The sequence below is a fragment of the Aquarana catesbeiana genome, linkage group LG02 (genome assembly GCF_042186555.1).
Source record: "Aquarana catesbeiana isolate 2022-GZ linkage group LG02, ASM4218655v1, whole genome shotgun sequence".
In the NCBI taxonomy this organism is placed as follows: domain Eukaryota; kingdom Metazoa; phylum Chordata; class Amphibia; order Anura; family Ranidae; genus Aquarana; species Aquarana catesbeiana.
Window position 1 is genome coordinate 86,678,067 of NC_133325.1, and position 15,444 is coordinate 86,693,510.

The 15,444-nt window shown below is 41.2% G+C and overlaps 1 protein-coding gene across 3 annotated transcripts in view; it reads right to left on the bottom strand.

Annotated features, from left to right (window-relative positions):
- ELMOD1 (ELMO domain containing 1) overlaps positions 1 to 15,444 on the bottom strand; it is a 214,171-nt gene that overhangs the window by 92,170 nt on the left and 106,557 nt on the right. The window contains exon 2 of one of the 3 annotated variants that reach the window (XM_073613139.1): positions 10,385 to 10,452. The exons of the other annotated variants lie outside the window; for them this stretch is intronic. The gene's annotated coding sequence lies outside the window, so the exon portion shown is untranslated. The remainder of the gene's footprint in view (positions 1 to 10,384; positions 10,453 to 15,444) is intronic. 3 annotated transcript variants of the gene reach the window in all.

Here is a 15,444-nt window from a genome sequence, read left to right on the forward strand (position 1 = left end):
GATTTATAGCATTTTTATTATTATTATTTTTTTTATTCACTAGTAATGGTGGTGATCTGCGATTTTTATCATGACTGCGACATTATGGCGGATACATCGGACAATTTTGACACATTTTTAGAACCATTGGCATTAATACAGCGATCAGTGCGATTAAAAATGCATTGATTACTGTAAAAATGTCACTGGCAGTGAAGGGGTTAACACTAGGGGCGGTGAAGGGGTTAACTGTGTTCCCTGGGAGGTGATTCTAACTAAAGGGGGAAGGACTAACTGAAGGAAGTGACAGATCGCGGTTCCTAGCTAATAGGAACACACAATCTATCACTCCTGTCAGAACAGAACAGGGAAGTGTGTGTTTACACACACTCGTCCCTGTTCCGTGTCTCCAGCTTACGATTGCTCGTGGCCGGCGGTCATCGCTATGACTATGCAGCGGACGCGCGCCTGCTATCCAGACCCCGCGAGCCCACGTACAGTTACGTGGTTTCGTGCAGGGGAGCCAACCTGCTGCAGTAAAACTGCGGCGGCTGGTCCGGAAGTGGTTGAAAAACTGTTGCAGATTCTGACCTTTTGTTATGCTGAAGAAATAGCTGTTTGTTTGTCTGTGTCCATGTCCAGAGTGAATTTGTATGGGAGTGGTTTTATAATTATTAATCACCTGCTGCACATGCAGAATTCTATTGAGGAAAGTAGCAGGGTCTGCATCCCTCCAGACGTGATTTCCCTTTGGGGGTATCTCACCAAAATGACATTTTTGTTGCAGGGGATGTCTGATATCTGACTTGTATCTTAGTGCAGACTTCTGGGAAAATCAGTAAGCCAATCACACAAGCAGGAAATTACATGTCTGTGTACAGAACACCTCCAGGTTGCCATATTGCATTTTATAGAAAATTACTGAGCTGCAGATTGAAAAGGAAAGGTAAGTTTTAATAACATTCAATTACAATATTATTTATTATTTTTTAACCTCCCTGGCGGTATGATTATTTCATATTTTTGATGCTAAAGCGGTACAATTATTTTGCATGGAAATTTGGCGTTTTATATTGTAGGCCTGTAATTCTTAGGAATAACTCACTTAAATCTGTCCAAACAAGTAGACATCTCGGGTATGATAAAGTTTGAAACACGAAATCATAAATTATAATATAATAAATAACTATAAATAATTATACCAAATAATAATATAATAATAATACAAATGATTCAATAATGTAATCAAATCAAAAACACTGAAATTTGCTCAGTTGCAGAATTGTCGCTGTCATTTGATGACGGATCTCCCCACAAATCACTATCGCTCAATTCTGCAAGTGATTCTAATTTATTATCACTGTTTTCCAGCTGGTCTAAAACCGCTTTTGATGTAAAGGGACGGTTTTGGTTGTTATGGACAATCTCCAGTTTCCAGGCAGAAAGAACAGTTTTTATAATATAAAACTGCATGCAGGGCACTGGACAAACACCTAGGGACAAAAGGGATGTGAAATAATTTCATACAGTAATGTAATCTGTAAGATTACAGTGTACTGTATATATTGTGTGTGTTTCACTTTTTGAATTTGGCGCCATTCTCCATCCCCGCGCATCGCAACACTTGCAGGGAACGGAGCCCGGCTCCGTGATGAATCAAGCGGAGGACGAGCCGCTCACACTGCGAGACATCGCAGGATCCAGGGGACAAGGTAAGTAAGCTCTTCCTGGATCCTGCGTTGCGATCCTGAGTCTGGCTCGTGGTTACCGCTTTTGGTTCTGAAATACCACCCCGAGCCAGACTCGGGAATACCGCCAGGGAGGTTAAGGTACATATATAGTGCTGTCCCTAACTCACATTCATATATGACTTGTGTCACAATTGTACATGCTATATTATTATTATAATTTTTTTATTTGCTATTTTTTTTCCCACTTGAAAGTGGAGTTACCCTTTAAATTAGGAATTGTGTATTACTTGCATTAATCTTAGAAAGGGACATGCAAAAAACCATTGACTATTTAAGGCATTTGATTTAGGGGAAACAGGAGTTTGCAAATCAGCAGCCCTCGCACATTCAAAAACTGGGAATAAATTACTAACTGGTCACATTTAGCAATCTGGATATCTCAATTAAAAAACAATATATATTTAGGCCAGAGTTTTTGAAATGCAGATTCTGTAACGTAAAACTAAAAGAGGTAAATAAAAATAGTCCAAGAAGTGTTAGAATAGTGAATGCCAGAGAGGAAAAGATGTGAACAATTAGTAAGACAGTGAAGTGATATATCTTGTATTACACATAAGGGCCTTTGAGAGCTTCTCTGTGCCAAAAAGTAGTTGGAGCTGAGAAGAATCCAGACGCGCTTGTTACAAATGCAATTAATCTTTATTAATAGAAAACCGTCAGCAGAGCAGAATGGGTGAGATTATAATGCACACCTCCTTTATGAGCCATGCATCAGTGCTGTGTACTTACAGAGCAGCCTATTCTAGGCGACATTTATGAAACCTGCATTTTTTTTCTTTGCTTTTACAAAAATATACAATACTGACACTTATTTTTTTCACAAAATAGTAGAAAATAATATATTTCCTATAAATGGTTTGCAAGCTAGGAAAAGATACATACTTTTGAAATAAAGACAAAATTGGCTTTACGTTAACTCTCTATGTGTATGTTCATAATACAAGGGGGAAAAATTAAAGTGTTACCAAACCCAGGACCCTGCATTCACCATATCTGGTCTCCCACAGTACACAGAACATGGAAATGCAATTATTTTAGTAAATATAAACTGCTAAATACCTTTTCTCATCAGCAGTATATAGCAGTCTGGTGACTTCTATCAGTGTCTGCTTAAAGCTTGTATGTAGAGTTTTGATTCTCCTCTGACTGTCCTATGAGGCTGCATGACCCCTGACCCACTGTCTGGACAGTGCTGATTGGTCCTGTGCTGATCACATGCACCCTCCCAAAAAATAATTTTCCCCACCCCTTCTACAGCCCCGCGCTCCAGTGAGTGCAGGGTTGGGATGGGGGGAGTCAGAGCAGAGAGCTGCTGACAGACTGTCACCAGCTCTCTGCTCAGGGAGCTGTGAGAACTGAGCGATCGGCAGTGCTAGATTGCTCGGTTCTCAGTCTTAGAAGTGCTGGGAAACAGATACAACATCGGACTGATGCTGCATACACCTAGGTAAGTATGATTCTTAAAAAAAAAAACATACATCTCTTTTAATGTATCTTACGTGTTTGATAAGCTAACACACAATGGGGTTGATTTACTAAAAACGGAGAGTGCAAAATCTGGTGCATCTCTGCATAGAAACCAATCAGCTTCCAGGTTTTATTATCAAAACTCAATTGGACAAGCTGAAGTTAGAAGCTGATTGGCTACCATGCACAGCTGCACCAGATTTTGCATTCTCCTGTATTAGTAAATCAACCCAAATGATACTAATTTACCATTGTTTTTGTAGCAACAAGGGTTGGTAAGTTGCACAGTGGGTTGGAAGCACTCTGACCAAGAGCAGAATCTCTTTTTGACATTATACGCAAACATGAAATAATCTTTTCATGTGAGCTGACTCTAGCCATGTTTTCACATCTGCTTTGGCAGTTATTTGTACTAGTGCTGTTTTAAAGCCCTTCTCCAGAATTCTTGACACCTCTCACCCCCCCCCCCCCCCCCAATCCTCTGTTTTCTTGCTTGTTTGTTTCCTCTTTGAAGCCCCAACACCACTATTTTTTAAAGAACATTTTTGCATATATATCTTTTCTGGTATAGTTCGTTGGTCTGGTCACATGACATCGTTGGTTTTCTTTTTCTTTTAGACTTTGACGGACCCTGAATTCTTGATGCACTTTAATGACAAATTATCCTGTGAGTGCAGGGTGGCTTCATGACGTACCATGAGAAGTCGGGTCCTTGAATCCTTGGGCTTAGAGGAGGTGGGTTGAATTATACTGCGCATCATATAGGCCAGAAGATGATCGGGCCGAGTGACTGGAGCAGTGAGTCTTCTGGGGACAACTCTAGAGAAGAGGTGAGTACGGCAGTGAACACATTCTTTTTTACTGGGGTTGACAGTGCCTGGTAGCAATGACTCTGCTGGGTATCAGCGGGCTTCATTCTAAAACTGCTGACTACCGGTTGAAATGAAGTAGTAGTCCAGGAGCTGAACAAACCAGGTTTATCCTGGCCCTCAGTCACTAACAACACTGTTTTCTTTATGCTATGATAGCACACTAGCACCGATCATTGGCAATTAACAAATGAAATCTATGTGAATGTGATAAAGGACTATAGCCTTTAATTTCCTGTGATAGTTACAGATGAAGGTATTAAGAGTTGAAAGGACCTGTCATTGGCTACTCTTCTGCAGTGCTAAATGTAAATTATGCCTGATGATATGAACCTGGCTGTGCAAAAGGGCAGGAGGGCACAGGCAAGGATGGGATGGGATGCAAGGCAGCAATGGAGAGCCTGCCAAACATCTCCAGGAACCTAAAAAGGCACAGACACTTTCTGACAAATGTGTGCAAATCTTAGCACTGGGCGAACCAGATCAAACCCTGGTCTGCATGAATCGGTCCACTCATCTCTATTCACCAGGCACAGAGACTTGTGTAATGTGTACACAAAAAAAGCAGATCCTTTTATGAAACAGGATTAACATATTTGTTTTGTCCATGTAATCCTTCCGATTTGCAAACTGGCAGCAATGCAAAATCTGCTTTCTGAAAGAACAGCACTTTGCAGTGACCTATATGCTATTTCAGCCTACTATAGCACACTCGGTCTTCCACACTTAAAATGCCTGGGGTATGCTTTTTTCCTTTAACATCTCAATAGACTGAGTGTACCATTAAAACCATTGACTTCCAGATGTCATCACAGTTCATGGGCAGGTTAAATGAATAATGGATCACCTTGCACAGCATAGCAATAAAGAAGTATCAACCAGCAGAAATACAAGAACTATGTCATGAAATAGAATGCTTTTATAAAAACTGCTGGAGATCTCCAAACTACACATAGCTGGGTTAATCTTATAGTGAAATTAAAGTGGAAACCACCACTGAGTAAGTTTTCACTTACTAAATACTGCATAGAGTAAATACAAGAGTGTCCGCCAATGCACTATTTTCCCATACTAATGCTCTGTTGTTGATAGTTTTTTATGCGTCCTTTTGCCTGTAAAAATCTCTATTTTTAACTGAGTGCCTTTTTTTCCCCAAGTATGTGCTGGCAGATTTTTTGCTATGGTCTCTATTAGCTTCCTTCTTTCCTTTTAGTAAAATAGCTTGTAAATTAGCCGTCAATAAGCATGTTCATACCATGTGTGGGATAAAATAATTGAAATAAATGAGTTCTTCAATTGCAGCTCGATAGGAGAGGTATACGTGGCTCAGTGGCTGAATGCCCATATATACTTCTGTAAGTGGGAAAAACAATGCGACAACTCAGAAGGGTCCTATACCATATTGGTGATATAACCCCAAAAAAGGATAGACCTCTCCTGCTCCATATGTGGAGAGACATGGTGGCAAGATGGATGGCCTAAAATTTTGGGGCTACAGACTGGGCTCCTAGAGAGGGAGACCTTTTAATTTCATATGGAGGCAAGATGTATTTGTGCGTTAGATTCAATAAACCCACGCAGTCTGAATAAAGGTTGTACCAACCTTCCATTTATATAAAAATCATGCATGTATAAAGAAAACTTTTGCCTAAGAGCCCTTTCACACTGGGGCGGCGTCGGCGGTAAAACGCGGCTATTATTAGCGGCGTTTTACCGTCGGTATGCGGCCGCTAGCGGGGCGGTTTTACCCCCCGCTAGCGGCCGAGAAAGGGTTAAATACCACCACAAAGCGCCTTTGCAGAGGCGCTTTGCCGGCGGTATAGCCGCGCCATCCCATTGATTTCAATGGGCAGGAGCGGTAAAGGAGCGGTATACACACTGCTCCTTCACCGCTCCGAAGATGCTGCTGGCAGGACTTTTTTTACCGTCCTGCCAGCGCATCGCTCCAGTGTGAAAGCCCTCGGGATTTCACACTGGAATGAAAGCAGCGGCACTTTCGGGTCGGTTTGCAGGCGCTATTATTAGCGCAATAGCGCCTGCAAACTGCCCCAGTGTGAAAGGGCTCTTAAGAAAAGAAAAATAAAGTGAAAAATTGATTTCAGGAATGGGAGGTACTATATTGGTCCCTTGAAAAAAAAAAGGGGCCAGTATGGAGGAATGTAAGAAATAGTTTTCTATGGCCAAGAATAATATCAAAATTCCGAAGGAAATATACTGTATTGTTTTGCAGTATTTAGTAAAATAGGTAAGATAGAAGTAAGATATAACGTATTAGTAAAGGTACCCAAGCCAAATACAGTGCCTTGGAAAAGTATTCATACCCCTTGAAATTTTCCACATTTTGTCATGTTACAGCCAAAAACTTAAATGTATTTTATTGGGATTTTATGTGATAGACCAACACAAAATGGCACATAATTGTGAAGTGGAAGGAAAATAATAATTTTTTTACAAATAAATATGTGAAAAGTGTGGCGTGCATTTGTATTCAGCCCCCTTTACTCTGATACCCCTAACTAAAATCTAGTGGAACCAAATGCCTTCAAAAGCCACCTAATTGGTAAATAGAGTCCATCTGTGTGTAATTTAATCTCAGTATAAATACAGCTGTTCTGTGAAGCCCTCAGAGGTTTGTTAGAGAACCTTAGTAAACAAACAGCATCATGAAGGCCAAGGAACACACCAGACGGGTCACAGATAATGTTGTGGAGAAGTTTAAAGCAGGGTTAGGTTATAAAAAAATATCCCAAGCTTTGAACATCTCACGGAGTACTGTTCAATCCATCATCAGAAAATGTAAAGAGTATGGCACAACTGCAAACCTACCAAGACATTGCCGTCCACCTAAACTGACAGGCCGGGCAAGGAGAACATTCATCAGAGAAGAGCCAAGAGGTCCATAGTAACTCTGGAGGAGCTGCAGAGATCCACAGCTCAGGTGGGAGAATCTGTCCACAGGACAACTATTAGTCATGCATTCCACAAATCTGACCTTTATGGAAGAGTGGCAAAAAGAAAGCCATTGTTGAAAGAAAGCCATAAGAAGTCCAGTTTGCAGCTTGCAAGAAGCCATGTGGGAGAGACAGCAAACATGTGGAAGAAGGAGCTCTGGTCAGATGAGACCAAAATTGAACGCTTTGTTCTAAAAGCAAAACGCTATGTGTGGCGGAAAACTAACACTGCACATCACCCTGAACACACCATCCCCACCGTGAAACCTGGTGGTGGCAGCATCATGTTGTGGGGATGCTTTTCTTCAGTAGGGACAGAGAAGCTGGTCAGAGTTAATGGGAAGATGAATGGAGCCAAATACAGGGCAATCTTAGAAGGAAACCCGTTATGCCGCTAACACACGGTCTGACTTTTCGGCTACAAAAGTCCGACAGCCTGTCCGACAGACTTTCAACGGACTTTTGGCGGACTTTTGGTGGACTTGCGGCAGACTTTCTAACGAACGGACTTGCCTACATACGATAACACAAAAGTCCGACGGATTCGTACGTGATGACGTACACCGAACTAAAATAAGGAAGTTGATAGCCAGTAGCCAATAGCTGCCCTAGCGTGGGTTTTTGTCCGTCGGACTAGCATACAGACGAGCGGATTTCTGGATTCCGGCGTAGTTACGATGTAAAGATTTGAAGCATGTTTCAAATCTAAAGTCCGTCAGATTTGCGGCTGGAAAAGTCCACTGAAAGTCCGGGGAAGCCCACACACGATTGGATTGTCAGCCGTATTTTGGCCGTCGGCGTCCGTCTGACTTTTGTAGACGAAAAGTCAGACCGTGTGTACGCGGCATTAGAGTCTGCAAAAGACTTGAGGCTGGGCGGAGGTTCACCTTCCAGCAGGACAACGACCCTAAACATACAACCAGAGCTACAATGGAATGGTTTAGATCAAAGCATATTTGTGTGTTAGAATGGCCCAGTCAGACCTAAATCCATTTGAGAATATGTGGCAAGAAAATTGCTATTCACAGACGCTCTCCATCCAATCTGACAGAGCTTGAACTATTTTGCAAAGAAGAATGGGCATCAATTTCACTCTCTAGATTTCCAAAACTGGTAGGGACATCCCCAAAAAGACTTGCAGCTGTAATTGCAGTGAAAGGAGGTTCTACAAAGTATTGACTCAGGGGGCTGAATACAAATGCACACCACACTTTTCACATATTTATTTGTAAAACATTTTGAAAACCATTATTATTTTCCTTTCACTTCACAATTATGTGCCACTTTGTATTGGTCTATCACATAAAATCCCAATAAAATACATTGACGTTTTTGGAGCTGTAAAAGATAAGGTACCAATAACTGTTAAAAGTATGTATTTTTAGCATTAGAGAGATGAATACTACGCATGTGCAGCGATCTGATGGGTGTAATGACATCATACGTTACCGCTGTGTGCTTGATAATGTCATGAAGCATGCATTATGACACACATGATGCACACGCTGATGGCATTGTTAGGCTCCAAAAGAAAGTCTATAAAGGCAGATAGGTCACATGGCCATGGTGGACTATGCATATTTGTTTAATTTGATTCCGCCACACGGCAGTAAAGTTTGGCTGCGGGTGGTTGCAGGAACAGGTGTGATTTACCCACTGTCCTGCACCCGCAACCAAGCGCACAAGTGTGAACCTAGCCCTATGTAATAGAAAAAGATTTTTATGGTATGTAGATCATTAATAGTAACAACTTGATATGGCTGAGAATGAAAGACAATAGTTCCGCGCTTAGGAGGAGAAAAAAAGGAACTGCAGCCCCCTCGACACAGGATATCACCTAAGTGAAATTCTAATCAGACAGAATTCTATAATGAGGGAATTGGCACTGTTCAACCACATATGCACTGGATAATGATCATAAATATATAAGTGTAAAAATGATATATATAATATATAAGTGTAAAAAGTGGTGGGAAAAAAGAGCTATATATATATATATGTGGAATGCTCTTACAGCAATAAATTATACATTAAAGTGCAGTGTGCTATAACATATGTACTCTAAAACATCAATAAAAATCTGTAAACAATCCAAACTGTGATAAAAAAACAAGTGGTGAAAATCCAATCTAAACCACTCCGGTAAAGTGTCCAGCTTTAGTGTGTAAACTGTCCAATTTAGAGTAGGAGCATTTTTGTTGGGGGAATGGGTAACTGGAGTCCTGTGAGAGACAAGTGTCGTAAAATATCCTGGAGCCCCACCTGCAATGCTTAATGCTGGGGATTAATCAGAGGTGATCTTGACATCAGAGAAGGGAAGGAGGACTGAGGACTGTCACCAAGGATCATCACTGCTGGATTTTGTCTACATGCCTGTTACCCCTGCAGGGGTTGGGCACTCTGGTGAGTGAGGGCACGAGTGGCGGTGCATTGGAAGATGGGGAGCACTTGCCACATCAAGAATATTGTCATTTTACTGAAGGGACACATCACAGTTTTTTTTAAAAAAAATTTGGGACACTGTTTTTTTATCATCACTTTGTTTATGAATTGGACAGTTTACACACTAAAGCTGGACACTTTACCGGAGTGGTTTAGATTGGATTTTCACCACTTGTTTTTTATCACAGTTTGGATTGTTTACAGATTTTTATTGATGTTTTAGAGTACATATGTTATAGCACACTGAACTTTAATGTATAATATATTGCTGTAAGAGCATTCCACATATATATATATATATATATATATATATATATATATATAGCTCTTTTTTTCCCACCACTTTTTACACTTATATTTTATATATATCATTTTTACACTTATATATTTATGATCATTATCCAGTGCATATGTGGTTGAACAGCGCCAATTCCCTCATTATAGAATTCCAACTTGATATGGCTACAGTTGCTTTTGTAATAGAAGAATTCTGAGCTCCAGCCTCTTTCCGAAATTGTGAATATATAACAATCATAAAAATGAATAAACATACACTTCACACCATTTTTTTTTTAAATAAAGTTTGAGACTCTAATAGGAAATCACATGCATAAGAGGCTGTATGTCAGACTTTATATGCAAAACTTTCTAAGAATAAATCCTTAGGTATAGAGTCAACCTTTCAAGAAATAAATCTCACTTCTAGTCTATAATTTATGTCACCATTACCATTCTGGGCAAAAATAAGTGCATGATGGGGAGTCTTCTAGTATGTCTTCTAATTTTAAACACTGATCATTTACAGTAATTACTTAATATACTATTTTTCTAGAGATTAGTATAAAGTATTAAAGCATGTTAACTAATTGTAAAGAGAATACAATTTTAGAAGGAGACAGGACAGGGTCTTACTACCTACAGTTACCTGTATGTTATTCAACTGTTTCCCTTGGTCTATAGTTGTTTGCATCAAATATGAACGGAGCCAGCACTCTATGGAAAGAAATAGTTATAAAGCAATTATGCTTATTTTTTTTCCATGTAAGGTATTTGTTAACAATCTAATGTAGTACCAGTTATATGACTGCCATGAAACCATTAAATGGAGGAAAAGCTAATGTCCACCATCTAATAAAACCTGGTGGCTTATTTTCTGTATCATAATGCCTACTTTTGAATACAAACCAAACCCATTTAAAGTGATTGTAAGGTCTAGGTTTTTTTTTCTATAAAAACAACAAACATGTTATACTTACCCACCCTGTTGCAGTGGTTTTGCATAGAGCAGCCCAGATCCTCCTCTTCTCAGGTCCCTCTTCTGTGATCTTGGCCCCTCCCTGTTGATTGCCCCCACAACAAGCAGCTTGCTATGGGGGCACCTGAGCCAAGCTGCAGCTCTGTATATCTATTCAGAAATGGAGCTGTGGTTCGGCCCCGCCCCTCTCTCTCCTGACTGGTTAACCAACTTTGATTGACAGCAGCGGGAGCCAATGGCACTGCTGCTGTGTCTCAGCCAATCAGGAGGGAGAATCCCGGATGGCTGAGACATTTGTGGACATCGCTGGACAGAGATGGGGCTCCGGTAAGTAATTGGGGGGCTGCTGCACACAGAAGTATTTTTATCTTAAGGCATAGAATGCCTAAAAAAACCTTCTGACTTTACAACCACTTTAAAACTTTCTGAATACATCATAGGAATAAACTAGGCTTCCCTTTCTTTGCATTATTGCTTAAAGAGCACCTGTACTATGGAAGTTGTAACCCAAAAAAGAAGAAATAATCACTGGTATTTCCTGTAGTTTCTCTGCAGCTGATTTTTTACTCTTTACTGGTTTGCCATGCCTTGTTTTAGCAGTGTGTTTCTATGTGGTAGAAATAAAGATAACTAAGAGCCAGAGGCTTGTAGTGCCTCCGACACTGCAGATATACGGCTATGCAGCTTTATGAACAGGAGTGCCTAGGCACACTTATACCAGAAGTGCACTCTTATTTTTCCAAGAGGAATTCAAGACAAAAGGCCCACATTTTAGGGTACTTCTTAGCCACAACTAACATTTCTAGATGTTTTCTTTAAGAGAGCAACTTTTCTCGTATTGGGTTCAGGTCCAATTTAAAAGGCCTGGATTTCAATGAAATGTGAAGATCAACCTATTTGCTGCAATTACAACTAAATACGGTAACTTTTTTTCAATGCACCTCATATATGTAAAGCGTAACCTCCATGAAATTAAATGTTAGCAATTACTTGTATTACACCAATGCAGGTTACCATATACACTATATTGACAAAAGTATTGGGACGCCTGCCTTTACACGCACATGAACTTTAATGGCATCCCAGTCTTAGTTCATAGAGTTCAATATTGAGTTGGCCCACCCTTTGCAGCTATAACAGCTTCAACTCTTCTGGGAAGGCTGTCAACAAGGTTTAGGAGTGTGTCTATGGGAAATAGACCATTCTACCATAAGCACATTTGTGAGGTCAGGCACTGATGTTGGACGAGAAGACCTGGCTTGCAGTCTCCGCTCTAATTCATCCAAAAGTTGTTCTATCAGGTTGAGGTCCAGACTCTGTGCAAGCCAGTCAAGTTCCTCCACCCCAAACTCGCTCATCCATGTCTTTATGGACCTTGCTTTGTGTACTTGTCCAAATCATTTGGTGGAGGGGGGATTATTATGGTGTGGGGTTGTTTTTCAGGGGTTGGGTTTGGCCCCTTAGTTCCACTGAAGTGAACTCTTAAGGCATTAGCATACCAAGACATTTTGGACAATTTCATGCTCCCAATTTTGTGGGAACAGTTTGGGGATGGCCCCTTCCTGTTCCAATATGACTGAGGACCAGTGCGCAAAGCAAGGATTTATTTTGGATTGATTTTTGAGTTGGTATTTTACCTAGACCGAGCACCTGAGAGATATTCTTTTTGTGTATATGTGTACACCCACATGTACATTTCATACATTTATATTTTGGTCATTTTACACTGGACAACCCAGGACAGGGATGAGAATGTTTGTTTGTTTCCACAAATCCAGGCCTGGCTATAGTAAAAACAATTACTTTATATCTAGGAAAATATATGATAGCAAGAGTTAATTGTTTGTGTCACCCATACCAACTAGCCAGCCAATCAATCAGATTCCAGCTACCACTTTCCTAGCACAAGTTGGAAGTTGAAGAACAAAATGGCTGTTCATTTTGAGTATCAATGGGAGTCCTCATTTTAGGTAGACTATAAACTCCACCATGAACAATCTGTAGTCTCTCAACTGATGCCCACGTCCCAGCATATCATATCGGCATTGGACCAATAATTAGTGTAGTAGTCTTAGATTAAACACCAAAGGTCTATACTATCCATCAATGTAATACTCATCAAGGCAAAGTGAAAACACCAAGTTTTTCCCCAGTCATGTTCCCAGAAATAGATAGACAATAATTAAAGCCTGACACAAATTAAAGTTGATATTTAATTTTTGAATTGGCATTGGTAAGTTCAGTCACCCACTGCCTTCTTGTATGTCTTAAAGACAGAGGAAGTGTAGAGGTTTTCCTATAGTGGTTTGTCAGTCTATCCCATTCCTCAAAGCCTTAATAAGGGTGTTACGCTCTTGTAGTTGGACTTGCATATAGTTTGTTTATTATACTATATAGAGAATCAACCAGGGGAGCCAGGCACTATCATTTGGTTTCCTAATAGCCACAGAATTTGGCTGGGTCTGAGAATTCTGCTGGAAAAATAAAAGACATCGGCTTAATGTTCAAACTGAAATAAAGCATACATATCAGAATGTTCAGTATCAGAACATGCTTTTAAAAGGTATATACTGTAAGTGCAGTGGCGGCCCGTCCATAAGGGCGCATGGGCGCCGCCCCCTCTCTCCAGCCACCCCCCTATCATCAATAGATAGATTCATGCATTGCATGAATCTATCCATGGCTGCTGCTGCCACCCCCTATTCAGGCGCCCGGCCCCTTTTCGGGCGCCGGGTGCCTGAATTACAGCGGTGTGAGTGTTTTTGAAGCACCTGATTAGAGCCATAGGCTCTAATAGGCGTCAAAAAAGGTGACCTGCAAGCAACACCGAGGACATGGAGGAACATGGAGGACACCGCTCGCCGCCCGCCTCCATCACCCGCTGCCCCACCGTGACAGGGTAAGTGCCGGGCAGATGGTGAGCGGGCGGGCAGGAGGGGGGACAGTGGCAGCATCCGATGGGCACAGTAGCTGCATTCGATGGGCACAGTGGCAGCATTTGATGGCACAGTGGGAGCATTTGATGGGCACAGTGGGAGCATTTGATGGGCACAGTGGGAGCAATTGATGGGCACAGTGGCAGCAATTGATGGGCACAGTGGCAGCGTTTGATGGGCACAGTGGCTGCGTTTGATGGCACAATGGCAGCATTTGATGGGCACAGTGGCTGCGTTTGATGGCACAGTGGCTGCGTTTGATGGGCACAGTGAGACTGCAATTAATGGGGTTTTTTTCAGAATTTTTCAGTTTGTGCCCCCCCAAAAATTTTGAGCACCAGCCGCCACTGGTATATAGCATTTACCAATCCCCTCCCTTCCCCAATGATTTTATTCCATCTGTATAATACCACAGAGGAGTCACCACTTTCTATAGTCCTTTGGAAAAAAACAGGGTCTCAATCTTCTGTTACATAACTTAGCAGTGTAAAGTCTAAAGAGAAAAAAATAAGGTATTCAACTAGAATATTATATATAATAGGATGAATCATGATTTCTGAATCACCCATAAAGGGAGGTGTAATCTGAGTCTGTAGTTCTTTGTGTTCTTGATAATAGTACAGTGAGTACAAGGCACTGTATGCTGCAGGGGTTAATTTCATAAATTTGGGGGTGCTGTCAGTTTTATGAAAATCTTCTTTTGGTACAGAAGGGTGAATGATTATCAAAAAAAAAAGAAAACTTGTCCGTACCGATGAAGAAAGTCAGCTCCCATGAAGCATTGGCAATCAGAAGTAACAGGTAATATAAAGAGTTTATTGGATGTTGACCATCTGTATCCTATTACGGAGATTTGCCTTCACTTCTTGCCCTATAGCCAAACAGGAAGTGGGAGGAAATCCCTGAAAATTAAGGGAATTGCTTGGGGACCCCCAGGTCACCAGAAATTGGAAGATTTCCCCTCTATTACTTTTCTGGGGACAATCCAAAATTATTAATTTTTTTTTTCTTTCACTGATAATGGTAAACAGGACAAATATATATTGTACATTCACATCAGTCCCTGCCCTCAAGAAGCTGACCATTTAAAGCGGAGTTCCACCCAGTTTTTAGTTTATTAAAGAGGGAGTCCACCCAAAAAAAAAATATTAAAAGCCAGCAGCTACAAATACTGCAGCTGCTGACTTTTAATACATGGCCACTTACCTGTCCCTGGGTCCAGTGATGTCGGCAGCCAACGCCGATGAATCGATCGACTCTCGGCAGCTGCCGCCGCCATCCTAGGTGAGGGAATCAGGAAGTGAAGCGTTGCGGCTTCACTTCCCGGTTCCCTACTGTGCATGCGCGAGTCGCGCTGCGCGTCGTAACTGGTCCCCGCTGTCTCCTGGGACCTGTGTGTTTCCCAGGAGACAAGCTAATCACGGGGTGCGACTTTTCATCTTCAGATATTTTCAAGAGATAGCACCAGCTTTACTGGTGGGGGGGTTGCTGGGCCAGAGAAAGATGTTTTACCAGGAACAGGGGAGGAGTACTGGGGTAGACAAAAATATGCAAACGCTAGGTAAAAGAATAAAATTGTTACCTGAAATGGTGTTGGACCGCCTTTGGCATCCAAGATGGCCTGAATTATCTTAGGAATTGATAAATATAAATCTTGGATGGTGGATAATTGAATCTGATACCACTCTTCATGCAAAAATCGTTCCAGTTCTTGCAGAGAGGCAGAAAACGAGCCTGAGCCTTGTTCTCCAAGATTGACAATAATGGCTCTATGATATTCAGGTCCGGCGACTG